At 42.2% G+C, this 19,850-nt stretch overlaps 85 pseudogenes; all 85 read right to left on the bottom strand.

The window, feature by feature from the left end:
• Window positions 1–754: 754 nt before the first annotated feature.
• On the bottom strand, window positions 755–873 carry LOC142714495 (5S ribosomal RNA; annotated as a pseudogene).
• A 67-nt stretch (window positions 874–940) lies between these two features.
• Window positions 941–1,059, bottom strand: LOC142714484 (5S ribosomal RNA; annotated as a pseudogene).
• A 67-nt stretch (window positions 1,060–1,126) lies between these two features.
• Window positions 1,127–1,245, bottom strand: LOC142714473 (5S ribosomal RNA; annotated as a pseudogene).
• A 67-nt stretch (window positions 1,246–1,312) lies between these two features.
• Window positions 1,313–1,431, bottom strand: LOC142687435 (5S ribosomal RNA; annotated as a pseudogene).
• Window positions 1,432–1,684: 253 nt separating this feature from the next.
• On the bottom strand, window positions 1,685–1,803 carry LOC142679663 (5S ribosomal RNA; annotated as a pseudogene).
• Window positions 1,804–2,056: 253 nt separating this feature from the next.
• Window positions 2,057–2,175, bottom strand: LOC142738092 (5S ribosomal RNA; annotated as a pseudogene).
• A 67-nt stretch (window positions 2,176–2,242) lies between these two features.
• LOC142688768 (5S ribosomal RNA) lies at window positions 2,243–2,361 on the bottom strand (annotated as a pseudogene).
• A 67-nt stretch (window positions 2,362–2,428) lies between these two features.
• LOC142736020 (5S ribosomal RNA) lies at window positions 2,429–2,547 on the bottom strand (annotated as a pseudogene).
• A 253-nt stretch (window positions 2,548–2,800) lies between these two features.
• LOC142714451 (5S ribosomal RNA) lies at window positions 2,801–2,919 on the bottom strand (annotated as a pseudogene).
• Window positions 2,920–3,172: 253 nt separating this feature from the next.
• LOC142734574 (5S ribosomal RNA) lies at window positions 3,173–3,291 on the bottom strand (annotated as a pseudogene).
• Window positions 3,292–3,358: 67 nt separating this feature from the next.
• On the bottom strand, window positions 3,359–3,477 carry LOC142702084 (5S ribosomal RNA; annotated as a pseudogene).
• A 67-nt stretch (window positions 3,478–3,544) lies between these two features.
• On the bottom strand, window positions 3,545–3,663 carry LOC142735786 (5S ribosomal RNA; annotated as a pseudogene).
• Window positions 3,664–3,730: 67 nt separating this feature from the next.
• Window positions 3,731–3,849, bottom strand: LOC142711383 (5S ribosomal RNA; annotated as a pseudogene).
• A 67-nt stretch (window positions 3,850–3,916) lies between these two features.
• Window positions 3,917–4,035, bottom strand: LOC142690008 (5S ribosomal RNA; annotated as a pseudogene).
• Window positions 4,036–4,102: 67 nt separating this feature from the next.
• Window positions 4,103–4,221, bottom strand: LOC142721885 (5S ribosomal RNA; annotated as a pseudogene).
• A 253-nt stretch (window positions 4,222–4,474) lies between these two features.
• LOC142714440 (5S ribosomal RNA) lies at window positions 4,475–4,593 on the bottom strand (annotated as a pseudogene).
• Window positions 4,594–4,660: 67 nt separating this feature from the next.
• LOC142737785 (5S ribosomal RNA) lies at window positions 4,661–4,779 on the bottom strand (annotated as a pseudogene).
• Window positions 4,780–4,846: 67 nt separating this feature from the next.
• Window positions 4,847–4,965, bottom strand: LOC142689986 (5S ribosomal RNA; annotated as a pseudogene).
• Window positions 4,966–5,032: 67 nt separating this feature from the next.
• Window positions 5,033–5,151, bottom strand: LOC142714429 (5S ribosomal RNA; annotated as a pseudogene).
• Window positions 5,152–5,218: 67 nt separating this feature from the next.
• On the bottom strand, window positions 5,219–5,337 carry LOC142683864 (5S ribosomal RNA; annotated as a pseudogene).
• Window positions 5,338–5,404: 67 nt separating this feature from the next.
• LOC142683853 (5S ribosomal RNA) lies at window positions 5,405–5,523 on the bottom strand (annotated as a pseudogene).
• Window positions 5,524–5,590: 67 nt separating this feature from the next.
• On the bottom strand, window positions 5,591–5,709 carry LOC142736458 (5S ribosomal RNA; annotated as a pseudogene).
• Window positions 5,710–5,776: 67 nt separating this feature from the next.
• On the bottom strand, window positions 5,777–5,895 carry LOC142738063 (5S ribosomal RNA; annotated as a pseudogene).
• A 67-nt stretch (window positions 5,896–5,962) lies between these two features.
• Window positions 5,963–6,081, bottom strand: LOC142736921 (5S ribosomal RNA; annotated as a pseudogene).
• Window positions 6,082–6,148: 67 nt separating this feature from the next.
• Window positions 6,149–6,267, bottom strand: LOC142714418 (5S ribosomal RNA; annotated as a pseudogene).
• Window positions 6,268–6,334: 67 nt separating this feature from the next.
• LOC142736682 (5S ribosomal RNA) lies at window positions 6,335–6,453 on the bottom strand (annotated as a pseudogene).
• A 67-nt stretch (window positions 6,454–6,520) lies between these two features.
• LOC142684930 (5S ribosomal RNA) lies at window positions 6,521–6,639 on the bottom strand (annotated as a pseudogene).
• A 67-nt stretch (window positions 6,640–6,706) lies between these two features.
• LOC142686089 (5S ribosomal RNA) lies at window positions 6,707–6,825 on the bottom strand (annotated as a pseudogene).
• Window positions 6,826–6,892: 67 nt separating this feature from the next.
• On the bottom strand, window positions 6,893–7,011 carry LOC142728291 (5S ribosomal RNA; annotated as a pseudogene).
• Window positions 7,012–7,078: 67 nt separating this feature from the next.
• On the bottom strand, window positions 7,079–7,197 carry LOC142736920 (5S ribosomal RNA; annotated as a pseudogene).
• Window positions 7,198–7,450: 253 nt separating this feature from the next.
• On the bottom strand, window positions 7,451–7,569 carry LOC142735890 (5S ribosomal RNA; annotated as a pseudogene).
• A 67-nt stretch (window positions 7,570–7,636) lies between these two features.
• LOC142736681 (5S ribosomal RNA) lies at window positions 7,637–7,755 on the bottom strand (annotated as a pseudogene).
• Window positions 7,756–7,822: 67 nt separating this feature from the next.
• Window positions 7,823–7,941, bottom strand: LOC142667120 (5S ribosomal RNA; annotated as a pseudogene).
• A 253-nt stretch (window positions 7,942–8,194) lies between these two features.
• On the bottom strand, window positions 8,195–8,313 carry LOC142699093 (5S ribosomal RNA; annotated as a pseudogene).
• Window positions 8,314–8,752: 439 nt separating this feature from the next.
• Window positions 8,753–8,871, bottom strand: LOC142721775 (5S ribosomal RNA; annotated as a pseudogene).
• Window positions 8,872–9,124: 253 nt separating this feature from the next.
• Window positions 9,125–9,243, bottom strand: LOC142714407 (5S ribosomal RNA; annotated as a pseudogene).
• Window positions 9,244–9,310: 67 nt separating this feature from the next.
• On the bottom strand, window positions 9,311–9,429 carry LOC142683842 (5S ribosomal RNA; annotated as a pseudogene).
• Window positions 9,430–9,496: 67 nt separating this feature from the next.
• Window positions 9,497–9,615, bottom strand: LOC142736455 (5S ribosomal RNA; annotated as a pseudogene).
• Window positions 9,616–9,682: 67 nt separating this feature from the next.
• LOC142738062 (5S ribosomal RNA) lies at window positions 9,683–9,801 on the bottom strand (annotated as a pseudogene).
• A 67-nt stretch (window positions 9,802–9,868) lies between these two features.
• LOC142736919 (5S ribosomal RNA) lies at window positions 9,869–9,987 on the bottom strand (annotated as a pseudogene).
• Window positions 9,988–10,054: 67 nt separating this feature from the next.
• On the bottom strand, window positions 10,055–10,173 carry LOC142714396 (5S ribosomal RNA; annotated as a pseudogene).
• A 67-nt stretch (window positions 10,174–10,240) lies between these two features.
• Window positions 10,241–10,359, bottom strand: LOC142736679 (5S ribosomal RNA; annotated as a pseudogene).
• Window positions 10,360–10,426: 67 nt separating this feature from the next.
• LOC142684919 (5S ribosomal RNA) lies at window positions 10,427–10,545 on the bottom strand (annotated as a pseudogene).
• Window positions 10,546–10,612: 67 nt separating this feature from the next.
• Window positions 10,613–10,731, bottom strand: LOC142686078 (5S ribosomal RNA; annotated as a pseudogene).
• Window positions 10,732–10,798: 67 nt separating this feature from the next.
• On the bottom strand, window positions 10,799–10,917 carry LOC142728280 (5S ribosomal RNA; annotated as a pseudogene).
• A 67-nt stretch (window positions 10,918–10,984) lies between these two features.
• Window positions 10,985–11,103, bottom strand: LOC142736918 (5S ribosomal RNA; annotated as a pseudogene).
• Window positions 11,104–11,356: 253 nt separating this feature from the next.
• Window positions 11,357–11,475, bottom strand: LOC142736004 (5S ribosomal RNA; annotated as a pseudogene).
• Window positions 11,476–11,728: 253 nt separating this feature from the next.
• Window positions 11,729–11,847, bottom strand: LOC142729727 (5S ribosomal RNA; annotated as a pseudogene).
• A 67-nt stretch (window positions 11,848–11,914) lies between these two features.
• Window positions 11,915–12,033, bottom strand: LOC142716511 (5S ribosomal RNA; annotated as a pseudogene).
• Window positions 12,034–12,286: 253 nt separating this feature from the next.
• Window positions 12,287–12,405, bottom strand: LOC142703456 (5S ribosomal RNA; annotated as a pseudogene).
• Window positions 12,406–12,472: 67 nt separating this feature from the next.
• On the bottom strand, window positions 12,473–12,591 carry LOC142736163 (5S ribosomal RNA; annotated as a pseudogene).
• Window positions 12,592–12,658: 67 nt separating this feature from the next.
• Window positions 12,659–12,777, bottom strand: LOC142714384 (5S ribosomal RNA; annotated as a pseudogene).
• A 67-nt stretch (window positions 12,778–12,844) lies between these two features.
• LOC142714373 (5S ribosomal RNA) lies at window positions 12,845–12,963 on the bottom strand (annotated as a pseudogene).
• A 67-nt stretch (window positions 12,964–13,030) lies between these two features.
• LOC142714362 (5S ribosomal RNA) lies at window positions 13,031–13,149 on the bottom strand (annotated as a pseudogene).
• A 67-nt stretch (window positions 13,150–13,216) lies between these two features.
• Window positions 13,217–13,335, bottom strand: LOC142676377 (5S ribosomal RNA; annotated as a pseudogene).
• A 67-nt stretch (window positions 13,336–13,402) lies between these two features.
• Window positions 13,403–13,521, bottom strand: LOC142736152 (5S ribosomal RNA; annotated as a pseudogene).
• A 67-nt stretch (window positions 13,522–13,588) lies between these two features.
• LOC142731417 (5S ribosomal RNA) lies at window positions 13,589–13,707 on the bottom strand (annotated as a pseudogene).
• A 67-nt stretch (window positions 13,708–13,774) lies between these two features.
• LOC142736917 (5S ribosomal RNA) lies at window positions 13,775–13,893 on the bottom strand (annotated as a pseudogene).
• Window positions 13,894–14,146: 253 nt separating this feature from the next.
• LOC142737600 (5S ribosomal RNA) lies at window positions 14,147–14,265 on the bottom strand (annotated as a pseudogene).
• A 67-nt stretch (window positions 14,266–14,332) lies between these two features.
• LOC142669339 (5S ribosomal RNA) lies at window positions 14,333–14,451 on the bottom strand (annotated as a pseudogene).
• A 67-nt stretch (window positions 14,452–14,518) lies between these two features.
• Window positions 14,519–14,637, bottom strand: LOC142737868 (5S ribosomal RNA; annotated as a pseudogene).
• Window positions 14,638–14,704: 67 nt separating this feature from the next.
• Window positions 14,705–14,823, bottom strand: LOC142737831 (5S ribosomal RNA; annotated as a pseudogene).
• A 67-nt stretch (window positions 14,824–14,890) lies between these two features.
• LOC142725383 (5S ribosomal RNA) lies at window positions 14,891–15,009 on the bottom strand (annotated as a pseudogene).
• A 67-nt stretch (window positions 15,010–15,076) lies between these two features.
• Window positions 15,077–15,195, bottom strand: LOC142714351 (5S ribosomal RNA; annotated as a pseudogene).
• Window positions 15,196–15,262: 67 nt separating this feature from the next.
• On the bottom strand, window positions 15,263–15,381 carry LOC142676366 (5S ribosomal RNA; annotated as a pseudogene).
• A 67-nt stretch (window positions 15,382–15,448) lies between these two features.
• Window positions 15,449–15,567, bottom strand: LOC142666295 (5S ribosomal RNA; annotated as a pseudogene).
• Window positions 15,568–15,634: 67 nt separating this feature from the next.
• Window positions 15,635–15,753, bottom strand: LOC142738018 (5S ribosomal RNA; annotated as a pseudogene).
• A 67-nt stretch (window positions 15,754–15,820) lies between these two features.
• On the bottom strand, window positions 15,821–15,939 carry LOC142736916 (5S ribosomal RNA; annotated as a pseudogene).
• Window positions 15,940–16,192: 253 nt separating this feature from the next.
• Window positions 16,193–16,311, bottom strand: LOC142737589 (5S ribosomal RNA; annotated as a pseudogene).
• A 67-nt stretch (window positions 16,312–16,378) lies between these two features.
• On the bottom strand, window positions 16,379–16,497 carry LOC142736002 (5S ribosomal RNA; annotated as a pseudogene).
• Window positions 16,498–16,564: 67 nt separating this feature from the next.
• On the bottom strand, window positions 16,565–16,683 carry LOC142736678 (5S ribosomal RNA; annotated as a pseudogene).
• A 67-nt stretch (window positions 16,684–16,750) lies between these two features.
• LOC142737830 (5S ribosomal RNA) lies at window positions 16,751–16,869 on the bottom strand (annotated as a pseudogene).
• Window positions 16,870–16,936: 67 nt separating this feature from the next.
• LOC142738091 (5S ribosomal RNA) lies at window positions 16,937–17,055 on the bottom strand (annotated as a pseudogene).
• A 67-nt stretch (window positions 17,056–17,122) lies between these two features.
• LOC142714329 (5S ribosomal RNA) lies at window positions 17,123–17,241 on the bottom strand (annotated as a pseudogene).
• A 67-nt stretch (window positions 17,242–17,308) lies between these two features.
• LOC142736001 (5S ribosomal RNA) lies at window positions 17,309–17,427 on the bottom strand (annotated as a pseudogene).
• Window positions 17,428–17,680: 253 nt separating this feature from the next.
• On the bottom strand, window positions 17,681–17,799 carry LOC142729630 (5S ribosomal RNA; annotated as a pseudogene).
• Window positions 17,800–17,866: 67 nt separating this feature from the next.
• Window positions 17,867–17,985, bottom strand: LOC142716489 (5S ribosomal RNA; annotated as a pseudogene).
• A 253-nt stretch (window positions 17,986–18,238) lies between these two features.
• LOC142703445 (5S ribosomal RNA) lies at window positions 18,239–18,357 on the bottom strand (annotated as a pseudogene).
• A 67-nt stretch (window positions 18,358–18,424) lies between these two features.
• On the bottom strand, window positions 18,425–18,543 carry LOC142736162 (5S ribosomal RNA; annotated as a pseudogene).
• Window positions 18,544–18,796: 253 nt separating this feature from the next.
• On the bottom strand, window positions 18,797–18,915 carry LOC142714318 (5S ribosomal RNA; annotated as a pseudogene).
• Window positions 18,916–18,982: 67 nt separating this feature from the next.
• Window positions 18,983–19,101, bottom strand: LOC142714307 (5S ribosomal RNA; annotated as a pseudogene).
• Window positions 19,102–19,168: 67 nt separating this feature from the next.
• LOC142714296 (5S ribosomal RNA) lies at window positions 19,169–19,287 on the bottom strand (annotated as a pseudogene).
• A 67-nt stretch (window positions 19,288–19,354) lies between these two features.
• LOC142676355 (5S ribosomal RNA) lies at window positions 19,355–19,473 on the bottom strand (annotated as a pseudogene).
• A 67-nt stretch (window positions 19,474–19,540) lies between these two features.
• Window positions 19,541–19,659, bottom strand: LOC142736151 (5S ribosomal RNA; annotated as a pseudogene).
• Window positions 19,660–19,726: 67 nt separating this feature from the next.
• On the bottom strand, window positions 19,727–19,845 carry LOC142731406 (5S ribosomal RNA; annotated as a pseudogene).
• Between the last annotated feature and the right edge of the window lie 5 nt (window positions 19,846–19,850).

Genomic DNA, 19,850 nt, shown 5'->3' with positions numbered 1-19,850 from the left:
GTCCCATTCACGTCCGTGTACGGCGTCTGTGTGGGAACTGCGCATGCGCCGCTCCCACACAGTCCTATTCGAAATTGGCGCCGTCCGGCGCCATTTTCCTGTGGACCGGAAGTCGCGGCCGGACTGTAATATTACTACTTCCGGTCGCGGCTTCCGGACTTGTGCACATGGAACAGCGGCAGCAAACGGAGCGGACGGGCCAGAGGGAGCCGCGGCGGCAGGAGCAGGTAAGAGATTTCAATGTATGTTAGTGTTTGTGTGTGTTTACTACTATATGTAAACCTACTACACTGTGGGTTACCTCAAAAAATGGCGACACGCAGTGTAGCAGGTTAAACCTTTCAAACCCCTCGTTTATCCCGGCACTAGCCAGGATAAAGGAGGGGGGGATGCTGAGAGCTCACTAGAGCGAGGGCTTTTAACCCAATGTTGCAATGCTGCAATTTTGGGAACAGCCCCATCTAGTGGCCAAAAATGGGTAGTATTATAAATTAGAAATAATTTATAATATTACATGGCTCGTGCCAAAAAAAAAAAAAAAAATTTGAACAATGTTTAATCACCCACACACTAAATGTTTAATTTTTAAAAAAAAAACATGTTTTTAGGGCAACACCATGCCTTTAAGCTGTGTAACTTCTGCGATCTGACGAGAGCAGGCACATTCAGCTTAGAATGGCCATTGACATTAAATGCTTCAATCCATAGTCCTTTTTAATCGATTGTGAAACAAAATCTAAACGACATAATAAAAAGTCAACCGCACCACGGATTCCCAGACAGTCTCCCACACTGGTACTAGCGAGGCCTTAAGCTGTGTAACTTCTGCGATCTGACGAGAGCAGGCACATTCAGCTTAGAATGGCCATTGACATTAAATGCTTTAATCCATAGTCCTTTTTAATCGATTGTGAAACAAAATCTAAACGACATAATAAAAAGTCAACCGCACCACGGATTCCCAGACAGTCTCCCACACTGGTACTAGCGAGGCCTTAAGCTGTGTAACTTCTGCGATCTGACGAGAGCAGGCACATTCAGCTTAGAATGGCCATTGACATTAAATGCTCGAATCCATAGTCCTTTTTAATCGATTGTGAAAAAAAATCTAAACGACATAATAAAAAGTCAACCGCACCACGGATTCCCAGACAGTCTCCCACACTGGTACTAGCGAGGCCTTAAGCTGTGTAACTTCTGCGATCTGACGAGAGCAGGCACATTCAGCTTAGAATGGCCATTGACATTAAATGCTTTAATCCATAGTCCTTTTTAATCGATTGTGAAACAAAATCTAAACGACATAATAAAAAGTCAACCGCACCACGGATTCCCAGACAGTCTCCCACACTCGTACTAGCGATGCCTTAAGCTGTGTAACTTCTGCGATCTGACGAGAGCAGGCACATTCAGCTTAGAATGGCCATTGACATTAAATGCTTTAATCCATAGTCCTTTTTAATCGATTGTGAAACAAAATCTAAACGACATAATAAAAAGTCAACCGCACCACGGATTCCCAGACAGTCTCCCACACTGGTACTAGCGAGGCGTTAAGCTGTGTAAGTTCTGCGATCTAACAAGAGCAGGCACATTCAGCTTAGACTGGCCATTGACATTAAATGCTTTAATCCATAGTCCTTTTTAATCGATTGTGAAACAAAATCTAAACGACATAATAAAAAGTCAACCGCACCACGGATTCCCAGACAGTCTCCCACACTGGTAGTAGCGAGGCCTTAAGCTGTGTAACTTCTGCGATCTGACGAGAGCAGGGACATTCAGCTTAGAATAGCCATTGACATTAAATGCTTTAATCCATAGTCCTTTTTAATCGATTGTGAAACAAAATCTAAACGACATAATAAAAATTCAACCGCACCACGGATTCCCAGACAGTCTCCCACATTGGTACTAGCGAGCCGTTAAGCTGTGTAAGTTCTGCGATCTAACGAGAGCAGGCACATTCAGCTTAGACTGGCCATTGACATTAAAAGCTTTAATCCATAGTCCTTTTTAATCGATTGTGAAACAAAATCTAAACAACATAATAAAAAGCCAACCGCACCACGGATTCCCAGACAGTCTCCCACACTGGTACTAGCAAGGCCTTAAGCTGTGTAACTTCTGCGATCTGACGAGAGCAGGCACATTCAGCTTAGAATGGCCACTGACATTAAATGCTTTAATCCATAGTCCTTTTTAATCGATTGTGAAACAAAATCGAAACGACATAATAAAAAGTCAACCGCACCACGGATTCCCAGACAGTCTCCCACACTGGTACTAGCGAGGCCTCAAGCTGTGTAACTTCTGCGATCTGACGAGAGAAGGCACATTCAGCTTAGAATGGCCATTGACATTAAAAGCCTTAATCCATAGTCCTATTTAATCTATTGTGAAACAAAATCTAAACGACATAATAAAAAGCCAACCGCACCACGGATTCCCAGACAGTCTCCCACACTGGTACTAGCGAGGCCTTAAGCTGTGTAACTTCTGCGATCTGACGAGAGCAGGCACATTCAGCTTAGAATGGCCACTGACATTAAATGCTTTAATCCATAGTCCTATTTAATCTATTGTGAAACAAAATCTAAACGACATAATAAAAAGTCAACCGCACCACGGATTCCCAGACAGTCTCCCACACTGGTACTAGCGAGACGTTAAGCCGTGTTACTTCTGCGATCTAACGAGAGCAGGCACATTCAGCTTAGAATGGGCATTGACATTAAATGCTTTAATCCATAGTCCTTTTTAATCGATTGTGAAACAAAATCTAAACAACATAATAAAAAGTCAACCGCACCACGGATTCCCAGACAGTCTCCCACACTGGTACTAGCGAGGCCTTAAGCTGTGTAACTTCTGCGATCTGACGAGAGCAGGCACATTCAGCTTAGAATGGCCATTGACATTAAATGCTTTAATCCATAGTCCTATTTAATCTATTGTGAAACAAAATCTAAACGACATAATAAAAAGTCAACCGCACCACGGATTCCCAGACAGTCTCCCACACTGGTACTAGCGAGGCGTTAAGCCGTGTAACTTCTGCGATTTGACGAGAGCAGGCACATTCAGCTTAGAATGGGCATTGACATTAAATGCTTTAATCCATAGTCCTTTTTAATCGATTGTGAAACAAAATCTAAACGACATAATAAAAAGTCAACCGCACCACGGATTCCCAGACAGTCTCCCACACTGGTACTAGCGAGGTCTTAAGCTGTGTAACTTCTGCGATCTGACGAGAGCAGGCACATTCAGCTTAGAATGGCCATTGACGTTAAAAGCCTTAATCCATAGTCCTATTTAATTTATTGTGAAACAAAATCTAAACGACATAATAAAAAGTCAACCGCACCACGGATTCCCAGAGTGTCTCCCACACTGGTACTAGCGAGGCCTTAAGCTGTGTAACTTCTGCGATTTGACGAGAGCAGGGACATTCAGCTTAGAATGGCCATTGACTTTAAATGCTTTAATCCATAGTCCTTTTTAATCGATTGTGAAACAAAATCTAAACGACATAATAAAAATTCAACCGCACCACGGTTTCCCAGACAGTCTCCCACACTGGTACTAGCGAGGCCTTAAGCTGTGTAACTTCTGCGTTCTGACGAGAGCAGGCACATTCAGCTTAGAATGGCCATTGACGTTAAATGCTTTAATCCATAGTCCTATTTAATCTATTGTGAAACAAAATCTAAACAACATAATAAAAAGTCAACCGCACCACGGATTCCCAGACAGTCTCCCACACTGGTACTAGCGAGGCCTTAAGCTGTGTAACTTCTGCGATCTGACGAGAGGAGGGACATTCAGCTTAGAATGGCCATTGATATTAAATGCTTTAATCCATAGTCCTTTTTAATCGATTGTGAAACAAAATCTAAACGACATAATAAAAAATCAACCGCACCACGGATTCCCAGACAGTCTCCCACACTGGTACTAGCGAGGCCTTAAGCTGTGTAACTTCTGCGATCTGACGAGAGCAGGGACATTCAGCTTAGAATGGGCATTGACATTAAATGCTTTAATCCATAGTCCTTTTTAATCGATTGTGAAACAAAATCTAAACGACATAATAAAAAATCAACCGCACCACGGATTCCCAGACAGTCTCCCACACTGGTACTAGCGAGGCCTTAAGCTGTGTAACTTCTGCGTTCTGACGAGAGCAGGCACATTCAGCTTAGAATGGCCATTGACGTTAAATCCTTTAATCCATAGTCCTATTTAATCTATTGTGAAACAAAATCTAAACGACATAATAAAAAGTCAAGCGCACCACGGATTCCCAGACAGTCTCCCACACTGGTACTAGCGAGGCCTTAAGCTGTGTAACTTCTGTGATCTGACGAGAGCAGGGACATTCAGCTTAGAATGGGCATTGACATTAAATGTTTTAATCCATAGTCCTTTTTAATCGATTGTGAAACAAAATCTAAACGACATAATAAAAAGTCAACCGCACCACGGATTCCCAGACAGTCTCCCACACTGGTACTAGCGAGGCCTTAAGCTGTGTAACTTCTGCGATCTGACGAGAGCAGGCACATTCAGCTTAGAATGGCCATTGACATTAAATGCTTTAATCCATAGTCCTTTTTAATCGATTGTGAAACAAAATCTAAACGACATAATAAAAAGTCAACCGCACCACGGATTCCCAGACAGTCTCCCACACTGGTACTGGCGAGGCCTTAAGCTGTGTAATTTTTGCGATCTGACGAGAGCAGGCACATTCAGCTTAGAATGGCCATTGACATTAAATGCTTTAATCCATAGTCCTTTTTAATCGATTGTGAAACAAAATCTAAACGACATAATAAAAAGTCTACCGCACCACGGATTCGCAGACAGTCTCCCACACTGGTACTAGCGAGGCCTTAAGCTGTGTAACTTCTGCGATCTGATGAGAGCAGGCACATTCCGCTTAGAATGGCCATTGACATTAAATGCTTTAATCCATAGTCCTTTTTAATCGATTGTGAAACAAAATCTAAACGACATAATAAAAAGTCAACCGCACCACGGATTCCCAGACAGTCTCCCACACTGGTACTAGCGAGGCCTTAAGCTGTGTAACTTCTGCGATCTGACGAGAGCAGGCACATTCAGCTTAGAATGGCCATTGACATTAAATGATTTAATCCATAGTCCTTTTTAATCGATTGTGAAACAAAATCTAAACGACATAATAAAAAGTCTACCGCACCACGGATTCGCAGACAGTCTCCCACACTTGTACTAGCGAGGCCTTAAGCTGTGTAACTTCTGCGATCTGATGAGAGCAGGCACATTCCGCTTAGAATGGCCATTGACATTAAATGCTTTAATCCATAGTCCTTTTTAATCGATTGTGAAACAAAATCTAAACGACATAATAAAAAGTCTACCGCACCACGGATTCGCAGACAGTCTCCCACACTTGTACTAGCGAGGCCTTAAGCTGTGTAACTTCTGCGATCTGATGAGAGCAGGCACATTCCGCTTAGAATGGCCATTGACATTAAATGCTTTAATCCATAGTCCTTTTTAATCGATTGTGAAACAAAATCTAAACGACATAATAAAAAGTCAACTGCACCACGGATTCCCAGACAGTCTCCCACACTGGTACTAGCGAGGCCTTAAGCTGTGTAACTTCTGCGATCTGACGAGAGCAGGCACATTCAGTTTAGAATGGCCATTGACGTTAAATGCTTTAATCCATAGTCCTATTTAATCTATTGTGAAACAAAATCTAAATGACATAATAAAAAGTCAACCGCACCACGGATTCCCAGACAGTCTCCCACATTGGTACTAGCGAGGACTTAAGCTGTGTAACTTCTGCGATCTGACGAGAGCAGGCACATTCAGCTTAGAATGGCCATTGACATTAAATGCTTTAATCCATAGTCCTTTTTAATCGATTGTGAAACAAAATCTAAACGACATAATAAAAAGTCAACCGCACCACGGATTCCCAGACAGTCTCCCACACTGGTACTAGCGAGGACTTAAGCTGTGTAACTTCTGCGATCTGACGAGAGCAGGCACATTCAGCTTAGAATGGCCATTGACATTAAATGCTTTAATCCATAGTCCTTTTTAATCGATTGTGAAACAAAATCTAAACGACATAATAAAAAGTCAACCGCACCACGGATTCCCAGACAGTCTCCCACACTGGTACTAGCGAGGCCTTAAGCTGTGTAACTTCTGCGATCTGACGAGAGCAGGCACATTCAGCTTAGAATGGCCATTGACGTTAAATGCTTTAATCCATAGTCCTTTTTAATCGATTGTGAAACAAAATCTAAACAACATAATAAAAATTCAACCGCACCACGGATTCCCAGACAGTCTCCCACACTGGTACTAGCGAGGCCTTAAGCTGTGTAACTTCTGCGATCTGACGAGAGCAGGCACATTCAGCTTAGAATGGCCATTGACATTAAATGCTTTAATCCATAGTCCTTTTTAATCGATTGTGAAACAAAATCTAAACGACATAATAAAAAGTCAACCGCACCACGGATTCCCAGACAGTCTCCCACACTGGTACTAGCGAGGGCTTAAGCTGTGTAACTTCTGCGATCTGACGAGAGCAGGGACATTCAGCTTAGAATAGCCATTGACATTAAATGCTTTAATCCATAGTCCTTTTTAATCGATTGTGAAACAAAATCTAAACGACATAATAAAAATTCAACCGCACCACGGATACCCAGACAGTCTCCCACACTGGTACTAGCGAGGCCTTAAGCTGTGTAACTTCTGCGATCTGACGAGAGCAGGCACATTCAGCTTAGAATGGCCATTGACGTTAAATGCTTTAATCCATAGTCGTTTTTAATCGATTGTGAAACAAAATCTAAATGACATAATAAAAAGTCAACCGCACCACGGATTCCCAGACAGTCTCCCACACTGGTACTAGCGAGGCCTTAAGCTGTGTAACTTCTGCGATCTGACGAGAGCAGGGACATTCAGCTTAGAATGGCCATTGACATTAAATGCTTTAATCCATAGTCCTTTTTAATCGATTGTGAAACAAAATCTAAACGACATAATAAAAAGTCAACCGCACCACGGATTCCCAGACAGTCTCCCACACTGGTACTAGCGAGGACTTAAGCTGTGTAACTTCTGCGATCTGACGAGAGCAGGCACATTCAGCTTAGAATGGCCATTGACGTTAAATGCTTTAATCCATAGTCCTATTTAATCTATTGTGAAACAAAATCTAAACGACATAATAAAAAGTCAACCGCACCACGGATTCCCAGACAGTCTCCCACATTGGTACTAGCGAGGGGTTAAGCTGTGTAAGTTCTGCGATCTAACAAGAGCAGGCACATTCAGCTTAGACTGGCCATTGACATTAAATGCTTTAATCCATAGTCCTTTTTAATCGATTGTGAAACAAAATCTAAACGACATAAAAAAAAGTCAACTGCACCACGGATTCCCAGACAGCCTCCCACACTGGTACTAGCGAGGCCTTAAGCTGTGTAACTTCTGCGATCTGACGAGAGCAGGCACATTCAGCTTAGAATGGCCATTGACATTAAATGCTTTAATCCATAGTCCTTTTTAATCGATTGTGAAACAAAATCTAAACAACATAATAAAAATTCAACCGCACCACGGATTCCCAGACAGTCTCCCACACTGGTACTAGCGAGGCCTTAAGCTGTGTAACTTCTGCGATCTGACGAGAGCAGGCACATTCAGCTTAGAATGGCCATTGACATTAAATGCTTTAATCCATAGTCCTTTTTAATCGATTGTGAAACAAAATCTAAACGACATAATAAAAAGTCAACCGCACCACGGATTCCCAGACAGTCTCCCACACTGGTACTAGCGAGGCCTTAAGCTGTGTAACTTCTGCGATCTGACGAGAGCAGGGACATTCAGCTTAAAATAGCCATTGACATTAAATGCTTTAATCCATAGTCCTTTTTAATCGATTGTGAAACAAAATCTAAACGACATAATAAAAATTCAACCGCACCACGGATACCCAGACAGTCTCCCACACTGGTACTAGCGAGGCCTTAAGCTGTGTAACTTCTGCGATCTGACGAGAGCAGGGACATTCAGCTTAAAATAGCCATTGACATTAAATGCTTTAATCCATAGTCCTTTTTAATCGATTGTGAAACAAAATCTAAACAACATAATAAAAAAGCAACCGCACCACGGATTCCCAGACAGTCTCCCACACTGGTACTAGCGAGGCCTTAAGCTGTGTAACTTCTGCGTTCGGACGAGAGAAGGCACATTCAGCTTAGAATGGCCATTGACGTTAAATCCTTTAATCCATAGTCCTATTTAATCTATTGTGAAACAAAATCTTAACGACATAATAAAAAGTCAAGCGCACCACGAATTCCCAGACAGTCTCCCACACTGGTACTAGCGAGGCCTTAAGCTGTGTAACTTCTGCGATCTGACGAGAGCAGGCACTTTCAGCTTAGAAAGACCATTGACATTAAAAGCCTTAATCCATAGTCCTATTTAATCTATTGTGAAACAAAATCTAAACAACATAATAAAAAGTCAACCGCACCACGGATTCCCAGACAGTCTCCCACACTGGTACTAGCGAGGCCTTAAGCTGTGTAACTTCTGTGATTTGACGAGAGCAGGGACATTCAGCTTAGAATGGGCATTGACATTAAATGCTTTAATCCATAGTCCTTTTTAATCGATTGTGAAACAAAATCTAAACGACATAATAAAAAATCAACCGCACCACGGATTCCCAGACAGTCTCCCACACTGGTACTAGCGAGGCCTTAAGCTGTGTAACTTCTGCGTTCTGACGAGAGCAGGCACATTCAGCTTAGAATGGCCATTGACGTTAAATCCTTTAATCCATAGTCCTATTTAATCTATTGTGAAACAAAATCTAAACGACATAATAAAAAGTCAAGCGCACCACGGATTCCCAGACAGTCTCCCACACTGGTACTAGCGAGGCCTTAAGCTGTGTAACTTCTGCGATCTGACGAGAGCAGGCACATTCAGCTTAGAATGGCCATTGACATTAAATGCTTTAATCCATAGTCCTTTTTAATCGATTGTGAAACAAAATCTAAACGACATAATAAAAAGTCAACCGCACCACGGATTCCCAGACAGTCTCCCACACTGGTACTAGCGAGGCCTTAAGCTGTGTAACTTCTGCGATCTGACGAGAGCAGGCACATTCAGCTTAGAATGGCCATTGACATTAAATGCTTTAATCCATAGTCCTTTTTAATCGATTGTGAAACAAAATCTAAACGACATAATAAAAAGTCTACCGCACCACGGATTCGCAGACAGTCTCCCACACTTGTACTAGCGAGGCCTTAAGCTGTGTAACTTCTGCGATCTGATGAGAGCAGGCACATTCCGCTTAGAATGGCCATTGACATTAAATGCTTTAATCCATAGTCCTTTTTAATCGATTGTGAAACAAAATCTAAACGACATAATAAAAAGTCAACTGCACCACGGATTCCCAGACAGTCTCCCACACTGGTACTAGCGAGGCCTTAAGCTGTGTAACTTCTGCGATCTGACGAGAGCAGGCACATTCAGTTTAGAATGGCCATTGACGTTAAATGCTTTAATCCATAGTCCTATTTAATCTATTGTGAAACAAAATCTAAATGACATAATAAAAAGTCAACCGCACCACGGATTCCCAGACAGTCTCCCACATTGGTACTAGCGAGGACTTAAGCTGTGTAACTTCTGCGATCTGACGAGAGCAGGCACATTCAGCTTAGAATGGCCATTGACATTAAATGCTTTAATCCATAGTCCTTTTTAATCGATTGTGAAACAAAATCTAAACGACATAATAAAAAGTCAACCGCACCACGGATTCCCAGACAGTCTCCCACACTGGTACTAGCGAGGACTTAAGCTGTGTAACTTCTGCGATCTGACGAGAGCAGGCACATTCAGCTTAGAATGGCCATTGACATTAAATGCTTTAATCCATAGTCCTTTTTAATCGATTGTGAAACAAAATCTAAACGACATAATAAAAAGTCAACCGCACCACGGATTCCCAGACAGTCTCCCACACTGGTACTAGCGAGGCCTTAAGCTGTGTAACTTCTGCGATCTGACGAGAGCAGGCACATTCAGCTTAGAATGGCCATTGACGTTAAATGCTTTAATCCATAGTCCTTTTTAATCGATTGTGAAACAAAATCTAAACAACATAATAAAAATTCAACCGCACCACGGATTCCCAGACAGTCTCCCACACTGGTACTAGCGAGGCCTTAAGCTGTGTAACTTCTGCGATCTGACGAGAGCAGGCACATTCAGCTTAGAATGGCCATTGACATTAAATGCTTTAATCCATAGTCCTTTTTAATCGATTGTGAAACAAAATCTAAACGACATAATAAAAAGTCAACCGCACCACGGATTCCCAGACAGTCTCCCACACTGGTACTAGCGAGGGCTTAAGCTGTGTAACTTCTGCGATCTGACGAGAGCAGGGACATTCAGCTTAGAATAGCCATTGACATTAAATGCTTTAATCCATAGTCCTTTTTAATCGATTGTGAAACAAAATCTAAACGACATAATAAAAATTCAACCGCACCACGGATACCCAGACAGTCTCCCACACTGGTACTAGCGAGGCCTTAAGCTGTGTAACTTCTGCGATCTGACGAGAGCAGGCACATTCAGCTTAGAATGGCCATTGACGTTAAATGCTTTAATCCATAGTCGTTTTTAATCGATTGTGAAACAAAATCTAAATGACATAATAAAAAGTCAACCGCACCACGGATTCCCAGACAGTCTCCCACACTGGTACTAGCGAGGCCTTAAGCTGTGTAACTTCTGCGATCTGACGAGAGCAGGGACATTCAGCTTAGAATGGCCATTGACATTAAATGCTTTAATCCATAGTCCTTTTTAATCGATTGTGAAACAAAATCTAAACGACATAATAAAAAGTCAACCGCACCACGGATTCCCAGACAGTCTCCCACACTGGTACTAGCGAGGACTTAAGCTGTGTAACTTCTGCGATCTGACGAGAGCAGGCACATTCAGCTTAGAATGGCCATTGACGTTAAATGCTTTAATCCATAGTCCTATTTAATCTATTGTGAAACAAAATCTAAACGACATAATAAAAAGTCAACCGCACCACGGATTCCCAGACAGTCTCCCACATTGGTACTAGCGAGGCCTTAAGCTGTGTAAGTTCTGCGATCTAACGAGAGTAGGCACATTCAGCTTAGACTGGCCATTGACGTTAAATGCTTTAATCCATAGTCCTTTTTAATCGATTGTGAAACAAAATCTAAACGACATAATAAAAAGTCAACCGCACCACGGATTCCCAGACAGTCTCCCACACTGGTACTAGCGAGGCCTTAAGCTGTGTAACTTCTGCGATCTGACGAGAGCAGGGACATTCAGCTTAGAATAGCCATTGACATTAAATGCTTTAATCCATAGTCCTTTTTAATCGATTGTGAAACAAAATCTAAACGACATAATAAAAATTCAACTGCACCACGGATACCCAGACAGTCTCCCACACTGGTACTAGCGAGGCCTTAAGCTGTGTAACTTCTGCGTTCTGACGAGAGAAGGCACATTCAGCTTAGAATGGCCATTGACGTTAAATGCTTTAATCCATAGTCCTATTTAATCTATTGTGAAACAAAATCTAAACGACATAATAAAAAGTCAACCGCACCACGGATTCCCAGACAGTCTCCCACACTGGTACTAGCGAGGCCTTAAGCTGTGTAACTTCTGCGTTCTGACGAGAGCAGGCACATTCAGCTTAGAATGGCCATTGACGTTAAATGCTTTAATCCATAGTCCTTTTTAATCGATTGTGAAACAAAATCTAAACGACATAATAAAAAATCAACCGCACCACGGATTCCCAGACAGTCTCCCACACTGGTACTAGCGAGGCCTTAAGCTGTGTAACTTCTGCGTTCGGACGAGAGCAGGCACATTCAGCTTAGAATGGCCATTGACGTTAAATCCTTTAATCCATAGTCCTATTTAATCTATTGTGAAACAAAATCTTAACGACATAATAAAAAGTCAAGCGCACCACGGATTCCCAGACAGTCTCCCACACTGGTACTAGCGAGGCCTTAAGCTGTGTAACTTCTGCGATCTGACGAGAGCAGGCACATTCAGCTTAGAATGGCCATTGACGTTAAATCCTTTAATCCATAGTCCTATTTAATCTATTGTGAAACAAAATCTAAACGACATAATAAAAAGTCAACCGCACCACGGATTCCCAGACAGTCTCCCACACTGGTACTAGCGAGGCCTTAAGCTGTGTAACTTCTGTGATCTGACGAGAGCAGGGACATTCAGCTTAGAATGGGCATTGACATTAAATGCTTTAATCCATAGTCCTATTTAATCGATTGTGAAACAAAATCTAAACGACATAATAAAAAATCAACCGCACCACGGATTCCCAGACAGTCTTCCATACTGGTACTAGCGAGGCCTTAAGCTGTGTAACTTCTGCGTTCTGACGAGAGCAGGCACATTCAGCTTAGAATGGCCATTGACGTTAAATCCTTTAATCCATAGTCCTATTTAATCTATTGTGAAACAAAATCTAAACGACATAATAAAAAGTCAACCGCACCACGGATTCCCAGACAGTCTCCCACACTGGTACTAGCGAGGCCTTAAGCTGTGTAACTTCTGCGATCTGACGAGAGCAGGCACATTCAGCTTAGAATGGCCATTGACATTAAATGCTTTAATCCATAGTCCTATTTAATCTATTGTGAAACAAAATCTAAACGACATAATAAAAAGTCAACCGCACCACGGATTCCCAGACAGTCTCCCACACTGGTACTAGCGAGGCCTTAAGCTGTGTAACTTCTGCGATCTGACGAGAGCAGGCACATTCAGCTTAGAATGGCCATTGACATTAAATGGTTTAATCCATAGTCCTTTTTAATCGATTGTGAAACAAAATCTAAACGACATAATAAAAAGTCAACCGCACCACGGATTCCCAGACAGTCTCCCACACTGGTACTAGCGAGGCCTTAAGCTGTGTAACTTCTGCGATCTGACGAGAGCAGGCACATTCAGCTTAGAATGGCCATTGACATTAAATGCTTTAATCCATAGTCCTTTTTAATCGATTGTGAAACAAAATCTAAACGACATAATAAAAAGTCTACCGCACCACGGATTCGCAGACAGTCTCCCACACTGGTACTAGCGAGGCCTTAAGCTGTGTAACTTCTGCGATCTGACGAGAGCAGGGACATTCAGCTTAGAATGGCCATTGACATTAAATGCTTTAATCCATAGTCCTTTTTAATCGATTGTGAAACAAAATCTAAACGACATAATAAAAAGTCAACCGCACCACGGATTCCCAGACAGTCTCCCACACTCGTACTAGCGAGGCCTTAAGCTGTGTAACTTCTGCGATCTGACGAGAGCAGGCACATTCAGCTTAGAATGGCCATTGACGTTAAATGCTTTAATCCATAGTCCTATTTAATCGATTGTGAAACAAAATCTAAATGACATAATAAAAAGTCAACCGCACCACGGATTCCCAGACAGTCTCCCACACTGGTACTAGCGAGGCCTTAAGCTGTGTAACTTCTGCGATCTGACGAGAGCAGGGACATTCAGCTTAGAATGGCAATTAACATTAAATGCTTTAATCCATAGTCCTTTTTAATCGATTGTGAAACAAAATCTAAACGACATAATAAAAAGTCAACCGCACCACGGATTCCCAGACAGTCTCCCACACTGGTACTAGCGAGGACTTAAGCTGTGTAACTTCTGCGATCTGACGAGAGCAGGCACATTCAGCTTAGAATGGCCATTGACGTTAAATGCTTTAATCCATAGTCCTATTTAATCGATTGTGAAACAAAATCTAAACGACATAATAAAAAGTCAACCGCACCACGGATTCCCAGACAGTCTCCCACATTGGTACTAGCGAGGCCTTAAGCTGTGTAAGTTCTGCAATCTAACGAGAGCAGGCACATTCAGCTTAGACTGGCCATTGACATTAAATGCTTTAATCCATAGTCCTTTTTAATCGATTGTGAAACAAAATCTAAACGACATAATAAAAAGTCAACCGCACCACGGATTCCCAGACAGTCTCCCACACTGGTACTAGCGAGGCCTTAAGCTGTGTAACTTCTGCGATCTGACGAGAGCAGGCACATTCAGCTTAGCATGGCCATTGACATTAAATGCTTTAATCCATAGTCCTTTTTAATCGATTGTGAAACAAAATCTAAACGACATAATAAAAAGTCAACCGCACCACGGATTCCCAGACAGTCTCCCACACTGGTACTAGCGAGGCCTTAAGCTGTGTAACTTCAGCGATCTGACGAGAGCAGGGACATTCAGCTTAGAATAGCCATTGACATTAAATGCTTTAATCCATAGTCCTTTTTAATCGATTGTGAAACAAAATCTAAACGACATAATAAAAATTCAACCGCACCACGGATTCCCAGACAGTCTCCCACACTGGTACTAGCGAGGCCTTAAGCTGTGTAACTTCTGCGATCTGACGTGAGCAGGCACATTCAGCTTAGAATGGCCATTGACATTAAATGCTTTAATCCATAGTCCTATTTAATCTATTGTGAAACAAAATCTAAACGACATAATAAAAAGTCAACCGCACCACTGATTCCCAGACAGTCTCCCACACTCGTACTAGCGAGGCCTTAAGCTGTGTAACTTCTGCGTTCTGACGAGAGCAGGCACATTCAGCTTAGAATGGCCATTGACATTAAAAGCCTTAATCCATAGTCCTATTTAATCTATTGTGAAACAAAATCTAAACAACATAATAAAAAGCCAACCGCACCACGGATTCCCAGACAGTCTCCCACACTGGTACTAGCGAGGCCTTAAGCTGTGTAACTTCTGCGATCTGACGAGAGCAGGCACATTCAGCTTAGAATGGCCATTGACATTAAATGGTTTAATCCATAGTCCTTTTTAATCGATTGTGAAACAAAATCTAAACGACATAATAAAAAGTCAACCGCACCACGGATTCCCAGACAGTCTCCCACACTGGTACTAGCGAGGCCTTAAGCTGTGTAACTTCTGCGATCTGACGAGAGCAGGCACATTCAGCTTAGAATGGCCATTGACATTAAATGCTTTAATCCATAGTCCTTTTTAATCGATTGTGAAACAAAATCTAAACGACATAATAAAAAGTCTACCGCACCACGGATTCGCAGACAGTCTCCCACACTGGTACTAGCGAGGCCTTAAGCTGTGTAACTTCTGCGATCTGACGAGAGCAGGGACATTCAGCTTAGAATGGCCATTGACATTAAATGCTTTAATCCATAGTCCTTTTTAATCGATTGTGAAACAAAATCTAAACGACATAATAAAAAGGCAACCGCACCACGGATTCCCAGACAGTCTCCCACACTCGTACTAGCGAGGCCTTAAGCTGTGTAACTTCTGCGATCTGACGAGAGCAGGCACATTCAGCTTAGAATGGCCATTGACGTTAAATGCTTTAATCCATAGTCCTATTTAATCGATTGTGAAACAAAATCTAAATGACATAATAAAAAGTCAACCGCACCACGGATTCCCAGACAGTCTCCCACACTGGTACTAGCGAGGCCTTAACCTGTGTAACTTCTGCGATCTGACGAGAGCAGGGACATTCAGCTTAGAATGGCAATTAACATTAAATGCTTTAATCCATAGTCCTTTTTAATCGATTGTGAAACAAAATCTAAACGACATAATAAAAAGTCAACCGCACCACGGATTCCCAGACAGTCTCCCACACTGGTACTAGCGAGGACTTAAGCTGTGTAACTTCTGCGATCTGACGAGAGCAGGCACATTCAGCTTAGAATGGCCATTGACGTTAAATGCTTTAATCCATAGTCCTATTTAATCGATTGTGAAACAAAATCTAAACGACATAATAAAAAGTCAACCGCACCACGGATTCCCAGACAGTCTCCCACATTGGTACTAGCGAGGCCTTAAGCTGTGTAAGTTCTGCAATCTAACGAGAGCAGGCACATTCAGCTTAGACTGGCCATTGACATTAAATGCTTTAATCCATAGTCCTTTTTAATCGATTGTGAAACAAAATCTAAACGACATAATAAAAAGTCAACCGCACCACGGATTCCCAGACAGTCTCCCACACTGGTACTAGCGAGGCCTTAAGCTGTGTAACTTCTGCGATCTGACGAGAGCAGGCACATTCAGCTTAGCATGGCCATTGACATTAAATGCTTTAATCCATAGTCCTTTTTAATCGATTGTGAAACAAAATCTAAACGACATAATAAAAAGTCAACCGCACCACGGATTCCCAGACAGTCTCCCACACTGGTACTAGCGAGGCCTTAAGCTGTGTAACTTCTGCGATCTGACGAGAGCAGGGACATTCAGCTTAGAATAGCCATTGACATTAAATGCTTTAATCCATAGTCCTTTTTAATCGATTGTGAAACAAAATCTAAACGACATAATAAAAATTCAACCGCACCACGGATTCCCAGACAGTCTCCCACACTGGTACTAGCGAGGCCTTAAGCTGTGTAACTTCTGCGATCTGACGAGAGCAGGCACATTCAGCTTAGAATGGCCATTGACATTAAATGCTTTAATCCATAGTCCTATTTAATCTATTGTGAAACAAAATCTAAACGACATAATAAAAAGTCAACCGCACCACTGATTCCCAGACAGTCTCCCACACTCGTACTAGCGAGGCCTTAAGCTGTGTAACTTCTGCGTTCTGACGAGAGCAGGCACATTCAGCTTAGAATGGCCATTGACATTAAAAGCCTTAATCCATAGTCCTATTTAATCTATTGTGAAACAAAATCTAAACAACATAATAAAAAGCCAACCGCACCACGGATTCCCAGACAGTCTCCCACACTGGTACTAGCAAGGCCTTAAGCTGTGTAACTTCTGCGATCTGACGAGAGCAGGCACATTCAGCTTAGAATGGCCACTGACATTAAGTGCTTTAATCCATAGTCCTTTTTAATCGATTGTGAAACAAAATCGAAACGACATAATAAAAAGTCAACCGCACCACGGATTCCCAGACAGTCTCCCACACTGGTACTAGCGAGGCCTTAAGCTGTGTAACTTCTGCGATCTGACGAGAGCAGGCACATTCAGCTTAGAATGGCCATTGACATTATATTCTTTAATCCATAGTCCTTTTTAATCGATTGTGAAACAAAATCTAAACGACATAACAAAAAGTCAACCGCACCACGGATTCCCAGACAGTCTCCCACACTGGTACTAGCGAGGCCTTAAGCTGTGTAACTTCTGCGATCTGACGAGAGCAGGGACATTCAGCTTAGAATAGCCATTGACATTAAATGCTTTAATCCATAGTCCTTTTTAATCGATTGTGAAACAAAATCTAAACGACATAATAAAAATTCAACTGCACCACGGATACCCAGACAGTCTCCCACACTGGTACTAGCGAGGCCTTAAGCTGTGTAACTTCTGCGTTCTGACGAGAGAAGGCACATTCAGCTTAGAATGGCCATTGACGTTAAATGCTTTAATCCATAGTCCTATTTAATCTATTGTGAAACAAAATCTAAACGACATAATAAAAAGTCAACCGCACCACGGATTCCCAGACAGTCTCCCACACTGGTACTAGCGAGGCCTTAAGCTGTGTAACTTCTGCGTTCTGACGAGAGCAGGCACATTCAGCTTAGAATGGCCATTGACGTTAAATGCTTTAATCCATAGTCCTTTTTAATCGATTGTGAAACAAAATCTAAACGACATAATAAAAAATCAACCGCACCACGGATTCCCAGACAGTCTCCCACACTGGTACTAGCGAGGCCTTAAGCTGTGTAACTTCTGCGTTCGGACGAGAGCAGGCACATTCAGCTTAGAATGGCCATTGACGTTAAATCCTTTAATCCATAGTCCTATTTAATCTATTGTGAAACAAAATCTTAACGACATAATAAAAAGTCAAGCGCACCACGGATTCCCAGACAGTCTCCCACACTGGTACTAGCGAGGCCTTAAGCTGTGTAACTTCTGCGATCTGACGAGAGCAGGCACATTCAGCTTAGAATGGCCATTGACGTTAAATCCTTTAATCCATAGTCCTATTTAATCTATTGTGAAACAAAATCTAAACGACATAATAAAAAGTCAACCGCACCACGGATTCCCAGACAGTCTCCCACACTGGTACTAGCGAGGCCTTAAGCTGTGTAACTTCTGTGATCTGACGAGAGCAGGGACATTCAGCTTAGAATGGGCATTGACATTAAATGCTTTAATCCATAGTCCTATTTAATCGATTGTGAAACAAAATCTAAACGACATAATAAAAAATCAACCGCACCACGGATTCCCAGACAGTCTTCCATACTGGTACTAGCGAGGCCTTAAGCTGTGTAACTTCTGCGTTCTGACGAGAGCAGGCACATTCAGCTTAGAATGGCCATTGACGTTAAATCCTTTAATCCATAGTCCTATTTAATCTATTGTGAAACAAAATCTAAACGACATAATAAAAAGTCAAGCGCACCACGGATTCCCAGACAGTCTCCCACACTGGTACTAGCGAGGCCTTAAGCTGTGTAACTTCTGCGATCTGACGAGAGCAGGCACATTCAGCTTAGAATGGCCATTGACATTAAATGCTTTAATCCATAGTCCTATTTAATCTATTGTGAAACAAAATCTAAACGACATAATAAAAAGTCAACCGCACCACGGATTCCCAGACAGTCTCCCACACTGGTACTAGCGAGGCCTTAAGCTGTGTAACTTCTGCGATCTGACGAGAGCAGGCACATTCAGCTTAGAATGGCCATTGACATTAAATGCTTTAATCCATAGTCCTATTTAATCTATTGTGAAACAAAATCTAAACGACATAATAAAAAGTCAACCGCACCACGGATTCCCAGACAGTCTCCCACACTGGTACTAGCGAGGCCTTAAGCTGTGTAACTTCTGCGATCTGACGAGAGCAGGCACATTCAGCTTAGAATGGCCATTGACATTAAATGGTTTAATCCATAGTCCTTTTTAATCGATTGTGAAACAAAATCTAAACGACATAATAAAAAGTCAACCGCACCACGGATTCCCAGACAGTCTCCCACACTGGTACTAGCGAGGCCTTAAGCTGTGTAACTTCTGCGATCTGACGAGAGCAGGCACATTCAGCTTAGAATGGCCATTGACATTAAATGCTTTAATCCATAGTCCTTTTTAATCGATTGTGAAACAAAATCTAAACGACATAATAAAAAGTCTACCGCACCACGGATTCGCAGACAGTCTCCCACACTGGTACTAGCGAGGCCTTAAGCTGTGTAACTTCTGCGATCTGACGAGAGCAGGGACATTCAGCTTAGAATGGCCATTGACATTAAATGCTTTAATCCATAGTCCTTTTTAATCGATTGTGAAACAAAATCTAAACGACATAATAAAAAGTCAACCGCACCACGGATTCCCAGACAGTCTCCCACACTCGTACTAGCGAGGCCTTAAGCTGTGTAACTTCTGCGATCTGACGAGAGCAGGCACATTCAGCTTAGAATGGCCATTGACGTTAAATGCTTTAATCCATAGTCCTATTTAATCGATTGTGAAACAAAATCTAAATGACATAATAAAAAGTCAACCGCACCACGGATTCCCAGACAGTCTCCCACACTGGTACTAGCGAGGCCTTAAGCTGTGTAACTTCTGCGATCTGACGAGAGCAGGGACATTCAGCTTAGAATGGCAATTAACATTAA

The sequence above is a fragment of the Rhinoderma darwinii genome, chromosome 1 (genome assembly GCF_050947455.1).
Source record: "Rhinoderma darwinii isolate aRhiDar2 chromosome 1, aRhiDar2.hap1, whole genome shotgun sequence".
NCBI classification, from domain to species: Eukaryota; Metazoa; Chordata; class Amphibia; order Anura; family Rhinodermatidae; genus Rhinoderma; species Rhinoderma darwinii.
Note: the sequence above shows the minus strand (reverse complement) of the source record. Positions and strands in the feature narration are given on the sequence as shown.